At 41.1% G+C, this 23,126-nt stretch overlaps 1 protein-coding gene across 1 annotated transcript in view; it reads left to right on the forward strand.

Annotated features, from left to right (window-relative positions):
* The window catches only part of PLCH1 (phospholipase C eta 1), a 291,635-nt gene that overhangs the window by 51,637 nt on the left and 216,872 nt on the right, over positions 1–23,126 (forward strand). The gene's annotated exons all lie outside the window — the stretch shown is intronic.

Consider the following 23,126-nt stretch of genomic DNA (forward strand, 5'->3'; position numbering starts at 1 on the left):
CCACACTATAAATTTCACTTGAGGAATTTGTAATACTGTTTGATTTTATTTCCCTATTTTGTCTTGTTAATGCTTTCTATGACACCTTTTTTCAGATGGCAAATTTGGACAAGCTATTTATTAGTTAGATTTAAAGAATCAAATACTTATAAACTTGACCAGGAAGTATGTTAGATGCATTTAACTTGGGCTAACTACATCAGCTTCAGGTTTTTTTCCTCAGAGCTTCTTAATAATTAAGAATTCAGCACATGAAAAACAAAGCTGTTTCCAAAATTTAAAACATTTGGCGAGATTTTTTGATGTTCTTTTGAGCTTGAAAATTTTTATAATCAAATTAGGTTTACTATTCCATCTTGTTCTTTACTGCTTTGAGGACCTCTCAGTTCAGTTCAGTTCAGTTCAGTCACTCAGTCATGTCCGACTCTGCGACCCCATGAATCGCAGCACACCAGGACTCCCTGTCCATCACCATCTCCCGGAGTTCACTCAGGTTCATGTCCATCGAGTCAGTGATGCCATCCAGCCATCTCATCCTCTGTCGTCCCCTTCTTCTCCTGCCCCCAATCCCTCCCAGCATCAGGGTCTTTTCCAATGAGTCAACTCTTCGCATGAGGTGGCCAAAGTACTGGAGTTTCAGCTTTAGCATCATTCCTTCCAAAGAAATCCCAGGGCTGATCTTCTTCAGACTGGACTGGTTGGATCTCCTTGCAGTCCAAGGGACTCTCAAGAGTCTTCTCCAATACCACACTTCAAAAGCATCAGTTCTTCAGCGCTCAGCCTTCTTCACAGTCCAATTCTCACATCCATACATGACCACAGGAAAAACCATAGCCTTGACTAGACGGACCTTAGTCGGCAAAGTAATGTCTCTGCTTTTGAATATGCTATCTAGGTTGGTCATTACTTTTCTTCCAAGGAGTAAGCGTCTTTTAATTTCATGGCTGCAATCACCATCTGCAGTGATAACCTTTCCTTTTACAATTTCTGATGTCTTAAGGTCAGGAAGCAACAGTTAGAACTGGACATGGAACAACAGACTGGTTTCAAATAGGAAAAGGAGTACATCAAGGCTGTATATTGTCACCCTGCTTATTTAACTTATATGCAGAGTACATCATGAGAAACACTGGACTGGAAGAAACACAAGCTGGAATCAAGATTGCCAGGAGAAATATCAATAACCTCAGATATGCAGATGACCCCATCCTTATGCCAGAAAGTGAAGAGGAACTAAAAAGCCTCTTGATGAAAGTGAAAGTGGAGAGTGGAAAAGTTGGCTAAAAGCTCAGCATTCAGAAAACAAAGATCATGGCATCTGGTCCCATCACTTCAAGGGAAATAGATGGGGAAACAGTGGAAACAGTGTCAGACTTAATTTTTTTGGTCTCCAAAATCACTGCAGATGGTGACTGCAGCCATGAAATTAAAAGATGCTTACTCCTTGGAAGAAAAGTTATGACCAACCTAGATAGCATATTCAAAAGCAGAGGCATTGCTTTGCCGACTAAGGTCCGTCTAGTCAAGGCTATGGTTTTTCCTATGGTCATGTATGGATGTGAGAGTTGGATTGTGAAGGCTGAGCTCTGAAGAAGTGATGCTTTTGAAGTGTGGTATTGGAGAAGACTCTTGAGAGTCCCTTGGACTGCAAGGAGATCCAACCAGTCCATTCTGAAGGAGATCAGCCCTGGGATTTCTTTGGAAGGACTGATGCTAAAGCTGAAACTCCAGTACTTTGGCCACCTCATGCGAAGAGTTGACTCATTGGAAAAGACTGTGATGCTGGGAGGGATTGGGGGCAGGAGGAGAAGGGGACGACAGAGGATGAGATGGCTGGATGGCATCACTGACTCCATGGATGTGAGTCTGTGTGAACTCCGGGAGATGGTGATGGACAGGGAGGCCTGGTGTGCTGCAATTCACGGGGTCACAAAGAGTCAGACATGACTGAGTGACTGAACTGAACTGAATATTTGCATTGATATAACTTCTCTATTGAACATCTAGATGGTTAACATCTCTGCTGGCTTTATAGAAATTAAACTCTAAATCTTTACCCCCATTATCTTAGGCTAAAATCTTTGCAAAATTAGTCTTTATGATCACTGATGTCCTATTGCTTAGTCACTAAGTCTTGTCTGACTCTTTTGCAACCCTGTGGACTGTAGCCCACTGGGTGCCTCTGTCCATGGGATTTTCTAGGCAAGAACACTGGAGTGGGTTGCCATTTCCTTCTCCAGGGGATCTTCCTCACCCAGGAATCAAATGGCGTTTCCTGAATTTTAGGTGGATTCTTTACCACTGAGCCACGAGGAGGGCCCTTTATGATCACTGCTGCTGCTGCTGCTAAGTCGCTTCAGTCGTGTCTGACTCTGTGCGACCCCATAGACAGCAGCCCACCAGGTTCCCCTGTCCCTGGGATTCTCCAGGCAAGAACACTGGAGTGGGTTGCCATTTCCTTCCCCAATGCATGAAAGTGAAGTCGCTCAGTCGTGTCCGACTCTTAGCGACCCCATGGACTGCAACCCACCAGGGTCCTCTGTCCATGGGATTTTCCAGGCAAGAGTACTGGAGCGGAGTGCCATTGCCTTCTCCTTTATGATCACTACTATCCTTTTAAAGAGAGGTGAGATCAATCTCAGGATTTCGATTCTGAATAAGTTACGTTTAAGCATTCTTGATGATATGTTATTTTTGCCAGTATCCTTATATGTACTTTGTTATATCACATTATATTTAAACAGCATATTAACAATGTACTTTAGTCATTTTTGCTTTGATAACTGAGAGCGGTATTTGGGGCATCTACAGTGCCTTCCCACTAAACTACTCTTCCCACTCCCCTCCCTTCTCATCTTTCCTCTTTTAAACCTACTGATCTTTTGACATCTAGCTCTCTCCTCCCACCCTACAGGAACTCTTTCCTGACACCTTTGGTTTCTTTTCTTTGAACCATTACAGGATGCTTCAGTTGCCAAGTATCATGTATTCTGCTTTTTTCTGTGCAAGTTTTGTATAAACTTTTTGGGTTTATCTAGGCTTTATTCTCCCATCTTCATCATTAATTTCTTGAAGACTTGGGACAGTGTTTAGCCATCTCTCCATCCCCTCAATATTTATAGCACCTGTAGTAAGGCTCAGAGCATACTTGTGGGTTATTTGATTCGTAAATTGGTTTGACTGTAGCTTTTTGCACCTTAAGGGGTCCTGAGCTCCTGTTTTTGACCACAGATCAGGGGCCACTTCCCCTACTTACCCTGCTGTGTGGTCAGGAAGGAGAGAAGGTATTAACTGGAGGTTTAATTGACCAATTAAAGGCAGATCTCTTTTTTTAAAAAATTTTTTTTTAAAATTTAAATTTATTTATTTTAATTGGAGGCTAATTACTTTACAATATTGTATTGGTTTTGCCATACATCAACGTGAATCTGCCATGGGTGTACACGTGTTTCATACTGAACCCCCCTCCCACCTCCCTCCCCGTACCATCCCTCTGGGTCATCCCAGTGCACCAGCCCCAGTAAAGATCTCTTGTTGGAGCTGCATGTTATTGCTGAGTGGAAGGGGTAGGGAAAGCAGGCAAAGATGAGAATCCAATACATCCTCTGTGATAAGCTCTCTTTCTCACTGGTGGGTGGGCAAGTGGATAGGAGAAAGGGTGAGATGAACTTGGGAAAGCTGGGAGATCTGCTCTTCTCCAGGGGCTGCCATTTCTGAGACTGAATTTTGGACATCCTTATATATGAAGGAATTAGGAGTAGAGCTATTCTGAAGTCCTTGTCTAGTTTTTAAAAACTATGGAAATCACTGGTTTAGAGATAACCAGTATAAATCAAAGGGTTTTTTTTGATGTTAGACCTGGACAGAAGTAGATGAAATTAGAATTGTGACCAAAAAAATGTTTGCTGTTAGTGTGTCATCAGGAACAGTCTTGAAATATGATCAAAAGTGTTAATATTGGGCTGGTTTTTGTGACTGGCGGCCACTGAGAGTTGAAATCTAATTACCTAACAGTCATTCCTTTGGGGCTTTTTTTTAAAAACATAGTTTTAATTTTCAGTCTGTACTTTCTGTCTACTTTTAAAATTAAAGAATATACTTTTAAAAAGATTAAAATATCTCAACCGTGACATGAGCATAAGGAATTAGAAACAATTGCATTGAGAAGTCTGGATCCTTTTACTGACTGTGCCATACCTAGTAGTGTGTTCTCTCCCTCTCTCTTACTGTCTTTTTCTCTCTTCCTCTTCATCATTTATTAAGTAAAATTACATAGATCTTAAGAGTGTAATCATTGAAGTTTAAATTTAGGCCACATACTAGTGCTGTCACTTAACCCTGGGCAATTACCTAAGGGTAATTACTTAACTTCTCTGTGCTTCAGGTTCTGTATCTGTAAAATGGGGTAATAATTTTACCTAGCCCTTAGGATCATTGTAAAGATGAAAAATAATACTTGTGAAATATTTATCAATATACTTGGCTCATAGAAAGTGCTCAAAGTATCAGCAGATATTACAAAATAGCAGGTCCTGAGCTAATATGCTTTGGGGTTAGATCAGGTTCTGATTTGACCATCAGACTGCAAGGTTCTGTGGCTTTGAATGTGAATCTCCAGGGTTGAATTCTGTTTCTAACAATATAATTCATCAGTACTCCTGATGAAACAATTTGAAAATGTTGGGTACAATAGAAAGATTATTTTTTGAAGTGCAATACTCTATAAGAAAGTAATGACTACTCAGGCCAGATGCTAAGTGAAGAGGGGTCTACTGAGCACTGAAGCTGGCTTTTTGCCTTGAGGACAATTGCCAAACCAGGTTAACTTGAACTTCTCCTTTCATGGCCTGAGGGCACAGGGGACAAGAGATATAGTAAGACATCTGGGAGGGACTCTTTGGTCTTAAACCTAGGACTTCAAAGGGCTTCTCACTCTTTGGAAATATGAATGAGAATTTTTAAAAAATTAAAAATTATCTACTTTCTTTCTTTTTGGTCTTCCCAGATGGCTCAGTGTTAAAGAACCCGTCTGCTAATGCAGGAAACGTGGGTTTGATCCCTGGGTCAGGAAGATCCCCTGGAGAAGGAAACGGCAACACATTCCAGTATTCTTGCCTGGGCAATCCCATGGACAGAGGAGCCTAGTGGGCTATAGTTCATGGGGTTGCAAAGAGCTGGACATGACTTAGTGAGTAAACAACAAACCTTCTTTCTAACCCTATGTCTGTAAGGAAAATCACTTATCAATAATTTTGGTTCTGAGCAGATACTGATTATTTGGTCCTGAGAAATTGTGATTCTGAGTCAGCTCTGAAACAGATTTGCATCCAGAATCTCAATAACTAAGTGGTCAGAAAAACCTCAAGATGAAAACTTTTAAGGAATTCCTACATTGCAAGTGTCCCTGGTACTGAGGGACCAGTTTCTCCTTTCTTTTGGAGGAATCTATTTTTACCCTAAACTTCAAAGAATCCCCATCAATGAAATTAGAAGGAAAATAGGCATCTCATAGTTTGGGGGGGGAAAAAAATTGCTAAACACAAGGTATGAGCTGAGAAACAGAAACTCTAACCAAACTGATTTGAGAAAGGACCAAATAGAACTTGGGGAAAGAAAAGAGGAGACCTCTCCGGTGGCTCAGTGGTAAAGAATCTGCCTGCCAATGCAGGAGACACAGATTTGATCCCTGATCTGGGAAGATCCCACATGCTGTGGGGCAACTAGTCCTATGTGCCACAACTATTGAGCCTGTGCTATACAGCAACTACTGAGCCCACGTGTCGCAACTGCTGAAACCCATACACCCTGGAGCCCATGCTCCGCAGCTAGAGAAGTCACCGCAGTGAGAAGCCTGCACGCTGCAACTGGAGAATAGCCCTTGCTTGCTGCAACACTGCAACAAGCCTATGCAGCAGTGAAGACCCAGCACAGCCAAAAATAAATAAAATTATTAAAGAGAAAGAACTCAGTGAATGGATTTAACAACAGATTCATCCAATCTGAACAGGGAAATTGTCAGCTGAATGATAGATCTGAAGATAATTTTCTAGTGGCAACAGAGAGGCAAAGCAATGTAAAACCCAAAAGAAAGGTTAGTCAATGTGGAAGATACTGAATTCAGACTCAAGGTAAGTTTAATTATAATTTCAGAAGCAGAAAGACAATGAGGAGAGGCTACATTTAAACAGGTAATGACTGAGTATTCTCAAGGACCCATGAAAAGCATTACTTTAACATTCATGAAGTCATCTGAATTCCATTCAGGATAAGGAAAAAGAAATCCACACAGAGATAAAATATAATTAAATTGCAGAACACAAAAGATAAAGAGAAGATCTTAAGCAAGGTCAGAGAGAAGAGGCAGCTTATTTTTAAAGACATGACAAATTATCCTGACAGTGCAGCAATAGAAGCCAGAAGACCAGTAGACTTAGATTTTATGCCCCAATAGATGTTAATTATCAGCCTAGGATTCAGTTTTCATTAAAGATATCTTTAAAGACAAAGACAAAGACTTTCAGAGTTAAAAAAAATCCCTAGAGTTCTAGCTGCTGCTGCTGCTGCTAAGTCACTTCAGTCGTGTCCGACTCTGTGTGACCCCATAGACGGCAGCACACCAGGCTCCCCTGTCCCTGAGATTCTCCAGGCAAGAACACTGGAGTGGGTTGCCATTTCCTTCTCCAATGCATGAAGGTGAAAAGAGAAAGTGAAGTCGCTCAGTCGTGTCTGACTCTTAGCGACCCCATGGACTGCAGCCCACCAGGCTCCTCTGTCCATGGGATTTTCCAGGCAAGAGTACTGGAGTGGGGTGCCATTGCCTTCTCCGAGAGTTCTAGCAGATCCTCACAAAAAGTATACATTTCAGGCAGAAGAAAATTATTACCAGATGGAAGGTCTCAGAAACAAGAAGTGAAAAACAAAGAAAAGGAAAATTTTAAGTAAAACACACATTGACTGTATAATGATAATGATGTCTTTAGTGGAAACTAGATGAAGGAAGTGACTTAAGCTGAAGAAACAAAAGGAGTCATTGTTTTCCAAAGTTTCTGTATAGTTTGGGAGGAGGTTAAAGATAGATTAAATTTGTACTTTGATTGATCAAGTGTACGTGTTAAAATTTCTAAGGCAACTACTAAAATTTAGTAAAAGAATGAATAACTTTCTAACTAAAGGGGAAATTGAAATGAGAAAACTATTAAATATAAAGGCAAGAAAGTTGAGAGAAGAGACATAGAATAGGCAAGACAAGTAGCAAACACAAAATAAGTAAAATGAAGAAGTAAAATGAAATATATTAGCAGCTATAAAGAAATCAAAGATTGTTAGACTAGATGACAATTTAGCTATTTGCTGTTTATAAAAGACATGTCTAAAACATAAGGATATAGAAAGGTAAACAGGTAATTATAAAGTAAAAGCTGGCAATTCTGACATCTGATGAAACAGACTGTCAAAAAAGCATTTTTAGAGATAAAAGAATGTGATATTGGTTCAAAAGTTTGAACTCATCAGAAAAAACTTTTCTGCATCTCATAATGTGGTCTCAATGTATATTATGCATGTTATAGAAAAACTGAGAGAACTGCAATGGGAAACACATATATTCCCAGTGATATTGTAATATACTTCATCAGTACTTGATAAAGAGGGGAAAAGATCAGCTACCACATACAATATTTGAGCTATTCAGTTAGTAAGTTTGAGCTGATAGACATGTGAAGGCATTGCATCTCAAAACCACAGAATGCACATTTTCAAGCACATGAAGAACACTTATTAAAAAGTGACCTCAAACTTGGTCATCAAGCAAGCCTTAACAGTGAACGATTGGTTTCATCTAGACCAGATCTGTGACCACAATGTAGTTAAGCTAGAAACTGATAATAAACAATGAATATGAATAATTATAGGAATATATTTCAAAAGGACCCTTGGATCAAAGAAATTGCAATGGAAATCAGAACCTATTTTTAACTGGATGATGACAAAAATATAATGGGTCAAGACCTGGGGTAGGGGTAAGCAGCTAAAGCATAAAATGTTAAAATTAGAAAAAAAGAAAGTCTGAAAATAAGCTAGACACTGAAGAGTTAAAAAAGATGCAAAATAGAGAAAACAGATGGAAGGAAATAATAATTCCATTATTCAGTGGAGAGGATCAAGAATGATACATTTCAGTTGTTAGTAAAAGCTAGTAATGTTGATTAACTGATCTGGTGAGATCAATTTCAAAAGGAAAGAGAGGCACAGTATTCCTAAGCAATATTAGGAGTGGAAAAGTAGATGTTGTAGATATTAAAAAATATTATGAACTACATGGCTTCCCTGGTGACTCAGACGGTAAAGCGTCTGCCTGCAATGCACGAGACCCGGGTTCAATTCCTGGGTCGGGAAGAACACCTGGAGAAGGAAATGGCAATCCACTCCAGCACTCTTGCCTGGAAAATCCCATGGGCGGAGGAGCCTGAAAGGACACGGTCCATGGGGTCGCAAAGAGTCAGACATGATTGAGCGACTTTACTTACTTACTTACATGATGCTAAAACATTTGAAAGCTTAGAGGAAATGAATGTATTTTTAGACAAATATAACTTACCAAAACTAGAAAAAATAGGCTGAATCGTTCTTAATATTTAAATTAAATAAGCCATTCATCAAATATTTCTCCAACCATGAAGAGATAGCCCACGCCCAAGGTAAGAGAAACCCAAGTAAGATGGTAGGTGTTGCAAGAGGGCATCAGAGGGCAGACACACTGAAACCATACTCACAGAAAACTAGTCAATCCAATCACGCTAGGACCACAGCCTTGTCTAACTCAATGAAACTAAGCCATGCCTGCGGGGTAACCCAGGGCAGGCGGGTCATGGTGGAGAGGTCTGACAGAATGTGGTCCACTGGAGAAGGGAATGGCAAACCACTTCAGTATTCTTGCCTTGAGAACCCCATGAACAGTATGAAAAGGCAAAATGATAGGATACTGAAAGAGGAACTCCCCAAATCAGTAGGTGCCCAATATATTAATGGAGATCAATGGAGAAATAACTCCAGAAAGAATGAAGGGATGGAGGCAAAGCAAAAACAATACCCAGCTGTGGGTGTGACTGGTGATAGAAGCAAGGTCCGATGCTGTAAAGAGCAATATTACATAGGAACCTGGAATGTCAGGTCCATGAATCAAGGCAAATTGGAAGTGGTCAAACAAGAGATGGCAAGAGTGAACTTTGACATTCTAGGAATCAGAGAACTAAAATGGACTGGAATGGGTGAATTTAACTCAGCTGACCATTATATCTACTACTGTGGGCAGGAATCCCTCAGAAGAAATGGAGTAGCCATCATGGTCAACAAAAGAGTCCGAAATGCAGTACTTGGATGCAATTTCAAAAACAACAGAATGATCTCTGTTCATCTCCAAGGCAAACCATTCAATATCACAGTAATCCAAGTCCATGCCACAACCAGTAACGCTGAAGAAGCTGAAGTTGAATGGTTCGATGAAGACCTACAAGACCTTTTAGAACTAACACCTAAAAAAGATGTCCTTTTCATTATAGGGGACTGGAATGGAAAAGTAGGAAGAAACACCTGGAGTAACAGGCAAATTTTGCCTTGGAATATAGAATGAAGCAGGGCAAAGACTAATAGAGTTTTGCCAAGAAAATGCACTGGTCATAGCAAACACCCTCTTCCAACAACACAAGAGAAGACTCTACACATGGACATCACCAGATGGTCAACACCAAAATCAGATTGATTATATTCTTTGCAGCCAAAGATGGAGAAGCTCTATACAGTCAACAAAAACAAGACCAGGAGCTGACTGTGGCTCAGATCATGAACTCCTTATTGCCAAATTCAGACTGAAATTGAAGAAAGTAGGGAAAACTGCTAGCCCATTCATGTATGACCTAAATCAAATCCCTTATGATTATACAGTGGAAGTGAGAAATAGATTTAAGGGCCTAGATCTGATAGATAGAGTGCCTGATGAACTATGGAATGAAGTTCGTGACATTGTACAGGAGACAGGGATCAAGACCATCCCCATGGAAAAGAAATGTGAAAAAGCAAAATGGCTGTCTGGGGAGGCCTTACAAATAGCTGTGAAAACAAGAGAAGTGAAAAGCAAAGGAGAAAAGGAAAGATAAAAGCATCTGAATGCAGAGTTCCAAAGACTAGCAAGAAGAGATAAGAAAGACTTCTTCAGCGATCAAAGCAAAGAAATAGAGGAAAACAACAGAATGGGAAAGACTAGAGATCTCTTCAAGAAAATTAGAGATACTAAGGGAATATTTCATGCAAAGATGGGCTTGATAAAGGACAGAAATGGTCTGGACCTAACAGAAGCAGAAGATAGTAAGAAGAGGTGACAAGAAAACACAGAAGAACTGTACAAAGAAGATTTTCAAGACCCAGATAATCACGATGGTGTGATCACTCATCTAGAGCCAGACATCCTGGAATGTGAAGTCGAGTGGGCCTTAGAAAGCATCACTATGAACAAAGCTAGCGGAGGTGATGGAATTCCGATAGAGCTATTTCAAATCCTGAAAGATGATGCTGTCAAAGTGCTGCACTCAATATGCCAGCAAATTTGGAAAACTCAGCAGTGGCCACAGCGCTGGAAAAGGTCAGTTTGCATTCCAATCCCAAAGAAAGGCAATGCCAAAGAATGCTCAAACTGCCACACAATTGCACTCTTCTCACATGCTAGTAAAGTAATGCTCAAAATTCTCCAAGCCAGGCTTCAGCAATATGTGAACCATGAACTTCCAGATGTTCAAGCTGATTTTAGAAAAGGCAGAGGAACCAGAGATCAAATTGCCAACATCCGCTGCATCATGGAAAAAGCAAGAGAGTTCCAGAAAAACATCTATTTCTGTTTTATTGACTATGCTAAAGCCTTTGACTGTGTGGATCACAATAAACTGTGGAAAATTCTGAAAGAGATGGGAATACCAGACCACCTGACCTGCCTCTTGAGAAATCTGTATGCAGGTCTGGAAGCAACAGTTAGAACTGGACATGGAACAACAGACTGGTTCCAAGTAGGAAAAGGAGTACATCAAGGCTGTATATTGTCACCCTGCTTATTTAACTTCTATGCAGAGTACATCATGAGAAATGCTGGACTGGAAGAAATACAAACTGGAATCAAGATTGCCGGGAGAAATATCAATAACCTCAGATATGCAGATGACACCACTCTTATGGCAGAAAGTGAAGAGAAACTCAAAAGCCTCTTGATGAAAGTGAAAGTGGAGAGTGAAAAAGTTGGCTTAAAGCTCAACATTCAGAAAATGAAGATCATGGCATCCAGTCCCATCACTTCATGGGAAATAGATGGGGAAGCAGTGGACAACAGTGTCAGACTTTATTTTTTTTGGCTCCAAAATCACTGCAGATGGTGACTGCAGCCATGAAATTAAAAGATGCTTACTCCTTGGAAGAAAAGTTATGAGCAACCCAGATAGCATATTCAAAATCAGAGACATTACTTTGCCGACTGAGGTCCGTCTACTCAAGGCTATGGTTTCTCCAGTGGTCATGTATGGATGTGAGAGTTGGACTGTGAAGAAGGCTGAGCACCGAAGAATTGATGCTTTTGAACTGTGGTGTTGGAGAAGACTCTTGAGAGTCCCTTGGACTGCAAGGAGATCCAACCATTCCATTCTGAAGAAGATCAGCCCTGGGATTTCTTTGGAAGGAATGATGCTAAAGCTGAAACTCCAGTACTTTGGCCACCTCATGCGAAGGTTGACTCACTGTTAAAGACTCTGCTGCTGGGAGGGATTGGGGGCAGGAGGAGACGGGGATGACAGAGGATGAGATGGCTGGATGGCATCACGGACTCGATGGACGTGAGTCTGAGTGAACTCTGGGAGATGGTGATGGACAGGGAGGCCTGGCGTGCTGCGATTCATGGGGTTGCAAAGAGTCGGACATGACTGAGCAACTGAACTGAACTGATGATCAAGTTCTACCAAGCACTCAAAGAAATAATTTCAAACTTGCATAAACCATTCCAGGGAATAGAAATGCATTTTTCAAGCTATGTTAACCTCAATGTAAAAATTTGTCAAGAACAAGAGGAGAAATGGAAGTTATAGTACAAGCTTAGAAATATACATGTAACAATCATAAAACCTGAGCAGGCCAAATCCAGCAGTGTGTTAAAAAGGTAATACATGGTAAACAATTTGGCTTTATCTTGGAATTGCAGAGTTGAAATAAATTTGGAAAATTCATATTAACAGATTAATGGAGACTTCCCTGATGGCTCAGATGGTAAATAATATGCCTGCAACGCAGGAGACACAGGGTTGATCCCTGTGTTGGGAATTTTCCCTGTAGAAGAGAATGGCTACCCACTCCAGTATTCTTGCCTGGAGAATTCCATGGGCAGAGGAGCCTGTTGGGCTACAGTCCATGGGGTTGCAAACAGTCGGACACGACACATGATATTAAATAGATAGAAAACATCTTAAAATGTTTCATATCAAATTATGCAAAAGCTGTTCAGAAAATCAGAATAGAGGGAGTTTTCTTAACATAATAAAGAATATTTACAAATAACATATGGCAAACATTACACTTAATGATAAAATATTAAATGTACTTTGTTTCTTGTTAAGATCCATTATTCTATGCAATATTGCTTTTGATGGCTTTATATCATACTGTATCTAATTTTTTCACATAGCATCATGAGCATTTTCCAAGCTCCCTTACAAAGTTTTTTGCGAACAGAAGTGTTAATATCTATCCTATATTGACGCTACCCTAATAGCTGGCTATTTAGTGTTCTATCTTTTCTGCATCATGAAAAATGATGCAATGAATATTTTCTCATGTATATATTTTTCTCTGTATTTTTAGTGACTTCTTTTTGATATATTTCCAGCAGCTGAATTACTGAACCAAAAGGTATGAACTCTTTGAAGCACTGGATACATATTATATACTTGAAACCAGTCTTTTCAAATGAAGCATGGCCATGTCTTTGGAGAGTGATTGTATCTCACTGCTCAACTTAGCTCAGGGCATTTGCAGCTCCTGATTGCTTTAAAGAAAAGAAAACAGATGGAGAACTTGGGGTTTAGTGATGTCCCCTGTGAGCCTTACAAAATGAACAAAGTACTCTTTTATTTCTTTCCCTGTGTGTACATAGCTGGGAGGGGGCTAGCTATGGAATTAGGCTGTTTGCAGAGCCCTGTGACAACCAGTTTGGCGGGGCTTGGAAACCCGTGGAAAGCGGGGGAGGGAGCTTACGAGGGGGGAGGGGAGGACAGTAAGATGCCCTCTGTGGAGTGGGGCCGCTCTGGCCTCGTCCCTCTGAGCCAGGCGTCTGAGCTGCTTTAGAACCTCTTAGTCTAGGCCTGGCCAGGGGACAGGAGCTGTGGCCCCTCCCACTCCATCCCTGCACTATGTAATTCTTTTGATTTTTTATTTATTTACTTTTGGCCTCAAAATTAGTGGAGAAATGAGAGAAGCAGCACCTGTCTCTGAAATCGTAGCTTTTAACTGGACTGAGTTTGAATTCTCAACCTTTAGGGAGACCTTGGTGTGGAAATTGCCAAAAGTGTTGTGTCAGAGGCTCTGAGGTGCAGGACACAGTTTGGGGACCTTTTCCCTGCTGCCTTCCTGTTTCTCAGTGCTTCTCTTTCATGAATATTGCTGTCAGAGCCGATTAATTACGTCTTTTGTCCCTCAGCAAGGCTTAAGGAGAAGGAAATCATTCCTCCATATGAGTTAAAGGCTATACTAATGGGAATTAACTCTGTGGTTTCTCAGGGCTATTTTAATTTATAATTAAAGCTGTATGGCTGGGGATATTAGTGGGGGTTGGGAGTTGCCGACAGCCCTTACTAAGTAGAATATTAAGTTTGGAAGCTCGGAGAGAGCATCTCACTCATCACCACCCCTGTTTTGTTCCATAGATGAGGCAGTCTGAGCCCAGGGGAGGGAAGAGATTTACCTGACACTGTTTAGTCAGGATCAACTGGGTTGGAACCCTGGCCTCCTGACAGCCAGTCAGACATTTTCCCATTGTTTCTCATGTCTTACTACATCTCATGAACTAGTTCCCCCTCTTCCAACAACAGGGTGTGTTTACACATTTTAATTTCTGGCTGTAGCCTTCTTCCCTGTTGTCAGCAATTTGGAAAACACATGAGCCCCTCAGACAGTTTTCACAATGCTTTCTGGCTCAAAAATTTGGCCTTGGTGTTTCTGAACTTGGTCCAAGTAGCTCACTCAGATATCATTGCAGTGAAACCTCCCACTATTTGATTCTCAAAGGACTGATACTTTGCACTGATCCCCTCCAGTCTGTATACTCAAAAGGCTCCTAGATGGAGGGACAAGGTAGGTATTTTTTTAGTAAGTAATGTTTCATTTAGTCATCTCCTCCCTTTCTCCTAGCTCTTCTCCTTCACTGGCTGGCCCATAGTAGAGTTGGATTGAATGGTGGAGGTGGGAAGAATTAATCTTATTAATCATGAGTAATACAACTCTAGGCTTTTTCATAGGGAAGCAGAGATCGGGGAGGAAACACAGCTGGATATAGCGTAACCTTGCGATTAGGTCTGTGGCTTTGGGAGTCGGAAGGCATGAATTTGCAACCTATTGTTTCCTTTGAAAGCTCTTTGAACTCATGCTTAATAATATATGACTTACAGGGATGCCATAAAGATCACTTTTTAAAAAGATAAGATATAAGTGGAAATATTGTATAAACCATAAAGTGATTTACAAATAATATATTTTTAAGAAAAAAAGAATATAAAGGAATGGGAGTAGACATGTTGGTTTTTATGGAAGAGGGGTGCCAGAGGAGAATGGGCTTTGATGTAGCAGTCACAGAAGATGAAGAGGTGGAGATAGTCAGTATATAGTAGACAAATCCCTGTACTTAAAATATAAGTATACATAGAAACATAAATATATTCCCTTTCCCCAAAGTTCTCTTTTAACATTCTCCTGTTCCTTCTTTTCCTTTGGCACAGTGTTAGAACTCTGTTTAACATATATGAACTTGAATGGTTTGCTTTTTATTAAGCCATTTAGTGGCTTGAACATGTTTGTTGAGTTCCATAAAACTCATGTTAAAGCAGTAGTATAGATTTGCCTCACATGTACAAATAGGTAAGGAAATTCTAAAGAAAAGATTTCAGGGTGTGCTCTGCTTGAATACACTTCAAAGGGATTGACGGAATCCTTTACTATCGGAAAAAATAACTTGAATACAGCATATCCTTAGGGAAAGCCCAAGTAAATACCGAGTCATATTTTTGAAACTTAGAGGACCAGCTAAAAAAACTTGCCAAGGTCACCATCGCCCCCCCCCCCCCCGCCCCCTGCCTGTGATTCAATTGTTAGAGGTGAAACCAGAATAGTGAGCTCATGACTGCCAGCCAGGTGTCTCTTGATACTTTGCTTTGCTGACATATTTCATCAGTCAGAACTCTTTGGATGCAAGTGACAGAAAACCAATGTGGCTTAAATAAAAGTAAACATAACATAGAAAAGAATGTACTGGCTCATTTACCTAAAAAGTACAGGAAGAGATCTGACTTCAGGTGTGCCTTAAATGATATCAGTAGCACCGAGTTTCTCTTCATTCCTCTTGGTTGGATCCCGTCTCATAGATTTTTTTTTTTTTTTACCCTTGTAATGGCAAGGAGTTCTAGGTTTCCAGGCTTCACAACTTCATAACCTCACAACTTTGAGTCCAACAGACAAGAAAGTTTCTCTTCAACAGTTCAGACAGACTTCCGTGACTGACTCTCAGTGGTCCAGATTGGGTGATGTGCACCTCCTGCTTTATGGCCTGAGGGAGGTGGTGTTCTGAGTTGCCAGGCTTAGCCAGGCCCCCACCTGACTTGAGATGGAGCTGATACCAGCTGCATCTCAGGGACAGAACTTGGGAGAAGGCATTTCTTAGAGAACATCAGAGGAAGCAGAGGGACAACCAGTGGATGGCTGTCACTGTAAGCTTGTTCTTAGGGCCTTTCTTTAAAATGAATGGGTGTTGGTGTGAAAACTTTCTCTCTCTCTCTTTTTTTCTTTTTGTGGAGTTTTAAAAGCATTGACAGATGCTTCATAATCAAAATAGTTTCTACTTTTCTTAATGAAAAATGTCTTCGAGTTTCTAATGTTTCCTTGGGCTTCCTTGCTGGCTTCAACATTAAAAGAAGTCTGCCTGCAGTGCAGGAGACACAGGGTTGATCCCTGGCTTGGGAAGATCCCCTGAAGAAGGGAATGGCTACCCATCTAGGATTCTTGCCTGGAAAATTATCACGGACAGAGGAGACTGATGGGCTACAGTCCATGAGGTTGCAAAAGAGTTGGATATGACTGAATGACTAACATTTACTTACCTTCTTGGTGGTGTTCTGCTTTCATAATTGTATGTTTGGCCTGTAGCTTGACACTGGCAAGTTTGGTCATGTACTTACACAGAAGATGTCAAAAATAAAAGTATTAATAGAATGATTATAAAAGTTACTAATCACTTAGAAAATGAATTTAGGAACATTTTAACTTATTAGATACTTTTAATCCATCTCACGAATCCTGTGATTGTGAGTTCAGTCTGTCTGCCCTCTGATGCCCTCTCTGAGCACCTACCGTCTTACTTGGGTTTCTCTTACCTTGGACGTGGGGTAGCTCTTGACAGCCGCTGCTCCTGACCTTGGATGTGGGGTAGCTCCTCTCAGCTGCTGCACCACAATCACAGACAACTAGCCAATCTGATCACGTGGACCACAGCCTTGTCTAACTCAATGCAACTAAGCTATGTCATGTGGGGCCACCCAAGATGGATAGGTCATGGTGGAGAGGTCTGACAGAATGTGGTCCATTGGAGAAGGGAATGAATGGCAAACCACTTCAGTATTCTTGCCTTGAGAACCCCATGAACAGTATGAAGAGGCAAAAAGATAGAACACAGAAAGATGAACTCCCCAGGTCGGTAGGTGCCCAATATGCTACTGGAGATCAGTGGAGAAATAACTCCAGAAAGAATGAAGCAATGGCGCCAAGGCAAAAACAACACCCAGTTGTGGATGTGACTGCTAATAGTAGCAAGGTCTGATGCTGTAACAAGCAATATTACATAGGAACCTGGAATGTTAGGTCCATGAATCAAGGCAAATTGGAAGTGGTCAAACAGGAGATGGCAAGAGTGAATGTTGACATTCTAGGAATCAGTGACATTCTAGGAATACAGAACTAAAATGGAGTGGAATAGGTGAATTTAACTCAGCTGACCATTATATCTACTACAGTGGGCAGGAATCCATTAAAGAAATGGAGTGAGTAGCCATCATAGTCAACAAACGAATCAAAAATGAGGTACTTGGATGCAATCTCAAAAACAACAGAATGATCTCTGTTCCTTTCCAAGGAAAATCATTCAGTCTCATGGTAATCGAAGTCTATGCCCCAACCAGTAATGCTGAAGAAGCTGAAGTTAAACAGTTCTATGAAGACCACCAAGACCTTCTGGAACTAACACCCCAAAAAGATGTCCTTTTCATTATAGGGGACTGGAAAGCAAAAGTAGGAAGTCAAGAAACACCTGGAGTAACAAGGAAATTTGGCCTTGGAGTACAGAATGAAGCAGGGCAAAGGCTAACAGAGTTTTGCCAAGAGAATGCACTGGTCATAGCAAACACCCTCTTCCAACAACAGAAGAGAAGAATCTACACAGGAACATCACCAGATGGCCAACACTGAAATCAGATTGATTATATTCTTTGCAGCCAAAGATGGAGAAGCTGTATACAGTCAGGAAAACCAAGACCAGGAGCTGACTGTGGCTCAGATCGTGAACTCCTTATTGCCAAGTCAGTTCAGTTCAGTCGCTCAGTCATGTCCAACTCTTTGCGACCCCATGAATCGCAGCACGCCAGGCCTCCCTGTCCATCACCAACTCCTGGAGTTCACTCAAACTCACGTCCATCGAGTCGGTGTTGCCATCCAGCTGTCTCATCCTCTGTCGTCCCCTTCTCCTCCTGCCCCCAGTTCCTCCCAGCATCAGAGTCTTTTCCAATGAGTCAACTCTTCTCATGAGGTGGCCAAAGTACTGGAGTTTCAGCTTTAGCATCATTCCTTCCAATGAAAACCCAGGACTGATCTTTAGAATGGACTGGTTGGATCTCCTTGCAGTCCAAGGGACTCTCAAGAGTCTTTTCCAACACCACAGTTCAAAAGCATCAATTCTTCGGTGCTCAGCTTTCTTCACAGTCCAACTCTCACATCCATACATGACCACTGGAAAAACCATAGCCTTGACTAGACGGACGTTTGTTGGTAAAGTAATGTCTGCTTTTGAATATGCTGTCTAGGTTGGTCATAACTTTCCTTCCATGCAAAGAAATAGAGGAAAACAATAGAATAGGAAATACTAGAGATCTCTTCAAGAAAATTAGAGATATCAAGGGAACATTTCATGCAAAGATGGGCTCAAAAAGGACAGAAATGGTATGGACCTAACAGAAGCAGAAGATATTAAGAGGTGACAAGAATACACAGAAGAACTGTACAAAAAAGATTTTCACGACCAAGACAATCATGATGGTGTGATCACTCACCTAGAGCCAGACATCCTGGAATGTGAAGTCAAGTGGGCCTTAGAAAGCATCACTACGAACAAAGCTAGTGGAGGTGATGGAATTCCAGTTGAGCTATTTCAAATCCTGAAAGATGATGCTGTGAAAGTGCTGTACTCAATATGCCAGCAAATTTGGAAAACTCAGCAGTGGCCACAGGACTGGAAAAGGTCAGTTTGCATTCCGATCCCAAAGAAAGGCAATGTCAAAGAATGCTCAAACTGCCACACAATTGCACTCATCTCACACGCTAGTAAAGTAATGCTCAAAATTCTCCAAGCCAGGCTTCAGCAACACATGAACCATGAACTTCCTGATGTTCAAGCTGGTTTTAGAAAAGGCAGAGGAACCAGAGATCAAATTGCCAACGTCTGTTAGATCATGGAAAAAGCAAGAGAGTTCCAGAAAAACATCTGTTTCTGTTTTATTGACTATGCTAAAGCCTTTGACTGTGTGGATCACAATAAACTGTGGAAAATTCTTCAAGAGAAGGGAATACCAGACCACCTGACCTGCCTCTTGAGAAAGCTGTATGCAGGTCAGGAAGCAACAGTTAGAACTGGACATGGAACAACAGACTGGTTTCAAATAGGAAAAGGAGTATGTCAAGGCTGTATATTGTCACCCTGCTTATTTAACTTCTATGCAGAGTACATCATGAGAAACGCTGGGCTGGAGGAAGCACAAGCTGGAATGAAGATTGCCGGGAGAAATATCAATAACCTCAGATATGCAGATGACACAACCCTTATGGCAGAAAGTGAAGAGGAACTCAAAAGCCTCTTGATGAAAGTGAAAGTGGAGAGTGAAACAGTAGGCTTAAAGCTCAACATTCAGAAAATGAAGATCATGGCATCCGGTCCCATCACTTCATGGCAAATAGATGGGGAAACAGTGGCTGACTTTATTTTTTTTGGCTTCAAAATCACTGCAGATGATGACTGCAGCCATGAAATTAAAAGACGCTTACTCCTTGGAAGGTAAGTTATGACCAACCTAGACAGCATATTCAAAAGCAGAGACATTACTTTGTCAACAAAGGTCCGTCTAGTCAAGGCTATTGCTTTTCCTGTGGTCATGTATGGATGTGAGAGTTGGACTATAAAGAAAGCTGACCGCTGAAGAATTGATGCTTTTGAACTGTGGTGTCGGAGAAGACTCTTGAGTCCCTCGGAGAGCAAGGAGATCCAACCAGTCTGTCCTAAAGGAGATCAGTCCTGGGTGTTCATTGGAAGGACTGATTTTGAAGATGAAACTCCAATACTTTGACCACCTGATGCGAAGAGCTGGCTCATTTGAAAGACTCTGATGCTGGGAGGTATTGGTGGCAGGAGGAGAAGGGGATGACAGAGGATGAGGTGATTGAATGGCATCACTGACTCAATGGAAATTAGTTTGGGTGAAGTCCGGAAGTTGGTGATGGACAGGGAGGCCTGGCGTGCCTGCAGTTCATGGGGTTGGGAAGAGTCAAACATGACTGAGCAATTGTACTGAACATGATTCCTGTCTGCATCCTTACTTAGCTTCTTTTATTTCTTGTTGCTGCTTTAGAGTTTTTGGAGGTGAGAGATTCTGAGTAGAGTTGATTATAATTTCTTATTCAAATCACATACATAATTCTGTAGAAATATGTTTATTCATATGGCTAGAATGTCACAATATATTAGTAAGTTATCAAGTGAAGAAAAAAGGCTTCAAAAAATAGAATTTAGTTTTTGTTTTTTTTAAAAAAAGGACCACCGTGTCCATGGCAGTTGTCTTTGGCTGATAAGTGATACCACTATATAAGTTCTTTTTTGGGTTTTCTACTTGCTTCAAGCACTAAAAATGGATAAAAATAAATTGTTAAAGATAAATACAGACATATAAACATTTTCTGTGACTTTCCCATCCACTAAAAAAAATTTAGATAAACCATGTTTCAAAGGCAGAATTTGAAACTAGTTTTAATGAGTTGTTTCTTTAGGTGATATTCCTTAGTCACTACCAATTATTAATTTTTTAATAAGGATTGGCGATTTAAAAGTTCTATAGAGTTCCAAATGTAACGTATATTAAATAGCAAATATTAAATCAATGAAAGTGTATTTTAGTGGCAATTTTCACCCATTATGTTCACACAAATGGGATCACAAAACCCTCAAAAGACTCCTGGTTTGGGACTGCTGAGCCTGGAGTTCCTGCTAGCTTTCTTGAGGAGCTAGCAATGCGGTCTTGCAAGTTACACCTACTTTCTGAGCTACACCTACTTTCCTTCTGGCTACACTGCATGAGATTTGGCTGAGCTGGTTTCTAAGGTCCCTTTCAATTACTTCTTCTTCCTCAGTGAGCACCCGGCCTCTGGCTCAGCTAATTCTGGTTGTGGTTAAGGTTGGCATTGTTGCATAGCGGTTGTTCCCCCTGCCTCTGCCCTACTGACTCCATTCATTACCTCCGCCTCCATTACCTCTCAATTTTGAAATCATTTGCTCTGACTCTCGAAGCCAGAGCGGGCACTTCCTTCAGTCTCAGACTGGAGGGAATTCAGGAAGTGGGGCATATGATGAAGGCGTCACTCGTGTTTACCGAGGGCCTGTAGTGTGTGCACAACTCAGAGGCAGCTTACTGTCTGCTCTGCAGCAGCAAACAGATGCCAGGGGAGGTAAGACATGCCAGTAATTAACCAAAATAGGGGACACACAGCCTGGTGACCATAGTGTTCAATTACTTATCTTTGTGTTCTTGTTTAATCATTTAAACTGAGTCCCCTCCTCTTAAAAACACCTACCCAGCAGAGCGCGTCATCCAAACATACAACTTTAAGTCCCGCTGCTACTCAGAAGTAGCAGCAGAAGTGAGTCACTCACTCCAAGGTCCTCATCTCTGCCTTCATCTGATTAAAAGGAAGGGCCAAATGAGGGTCAGGTATGTGTGTGTATGTTTTAACTCTGTACAAATGCGCCTTAGTTTTTTTCATTTTCCCATCCCACTAATCTTTCTTGGATTAAAAATGAACAGAGAGAGCAAAATAAAGACTGAAATAAAAAATAAAAAAGAATAAAAGAATAAAATAAAAATAAAATAAAGAATAAAAACCCAAATCATAAGATCAAGTTAGTAAGGAAAAATTAGCATGAATACAGGCAGAGCTCTCCTTAATTCTGGATAACCTAAAATATTTCTAATATAAATCATGAATATACTTTTGTAGGAAATAGTTATTACTGGTATTACTGAAAAGTGTTTTTAGTTCGTAAAAAAAAGGTATTCTTATTAAAAACATAATATACACATATATGCAAAATTGAATACATGGATATATATAGAAATGAATATGCTGTGCTTAGTTGCTCAGTCGTGTCCAAAACTTTGTAATTCCATGAACTGTGTCATGCCAGGCAGGCTTCTCTGTCCATGGGGATTCTCCAGGTAAGAATACTGGAGTGGGTTGCCATGCCCTCCTCCATTGGACCTTCCCAACTCAGGGATCAAACCCAGGTCACCCTCATAGGTGGATTCTTTACCATCTGAGCCACAAGGGAAGCCCCGAAATGAATATATGTATAAATAAGTAAATGCATAAAAAGACTGAAAGGACGCACACCAAGCCAAAGTTATCATTCCAGGAAAGGGACATGAAATGAGGCAAGTGGGGATTTTTGGATGAAAGTATTTTTGATGTATTTCAGTACTGAGTTTAAAAAAAATTGGTGCGTATAGCTAACTATATACCTAGAATACTTTAAAAAAAAATCTTTGTAGTATGGCGTATGGGGTGGGGAGAGGGCAGGGAGGGTTGTCTCTATAATGATTTGTTTTCTGTCCTATTTTACAGTTGGTTGCATGGGTGATTTTATCTTGGTGGGATGGGACTCATCTTCAGCCTGAGGGAGTGGGAGAAGCAGCCAGGTTTAGCCAAGTGTCTGTGTGCTTAGTCCCTCAGTTGTGCCCGGCTCTTTGTGACCCTTTGGACTGTAGCCGGCCAGGCTCCTCTGTCCCTGCGATTTTTCATTTAGAATACTGGAGTGGGTTGCCATTTTTCTCCTCCAGGGGATCTTCCCAACCCAGGAATCGAACTCTTGTCTCCCACGTCTCCTGCATGACAGGCAGATTCCTTACCCGCTGAGTCTTTACAGAAGTCAGGTGGGGTGGGGTTAGAGGAAGTGGGGAGTTAGGAGGAGAAAATCATTTGCTCTGACTCTGGAAGCCAGAGCGGGCACTTCCCCCTGGAGCCAGAGAAAGGGTAAGTGATGTTGTGGTTAGGGGAGGGAGGAAGAATGAACATCGGGAGCCAAGGAGAAGCGCTGGCAAGAGCTTTAGGAACCTCTACTAGTTGTGGTTCCATTAATGAATAGGCGCAGCTCTGCTCGTTTATTTTCATCAGCACTTACTGACTGCCTTTACAAAAGCCTAGATTGCTTTAATAGGACAGATGACAAATTGTTACCCACCTGTGGGTTTTCCTTCATGCCAGCCTTGCTTGGTTTTCCCTGGCTTTATTTTGTGATCAGAAAAGGAGTTGGAATT

The sequence above is a fragment of the Budorcas taxicolor genome, chromosome 1 (genome assembly GCF_023091745.1).
Source record: "Budorcas taxicolor isolate Tak-1 chromosome 1, Takin1.1, whole genome shotgun sequence".
Taxonomy (NCBI): domain Eukaryota; kingdom Metazoa; phylum Chordata; class Mammalia; order Artiodactyla; family Bovidae; genus Budorcas; species Budorcas taxicolor.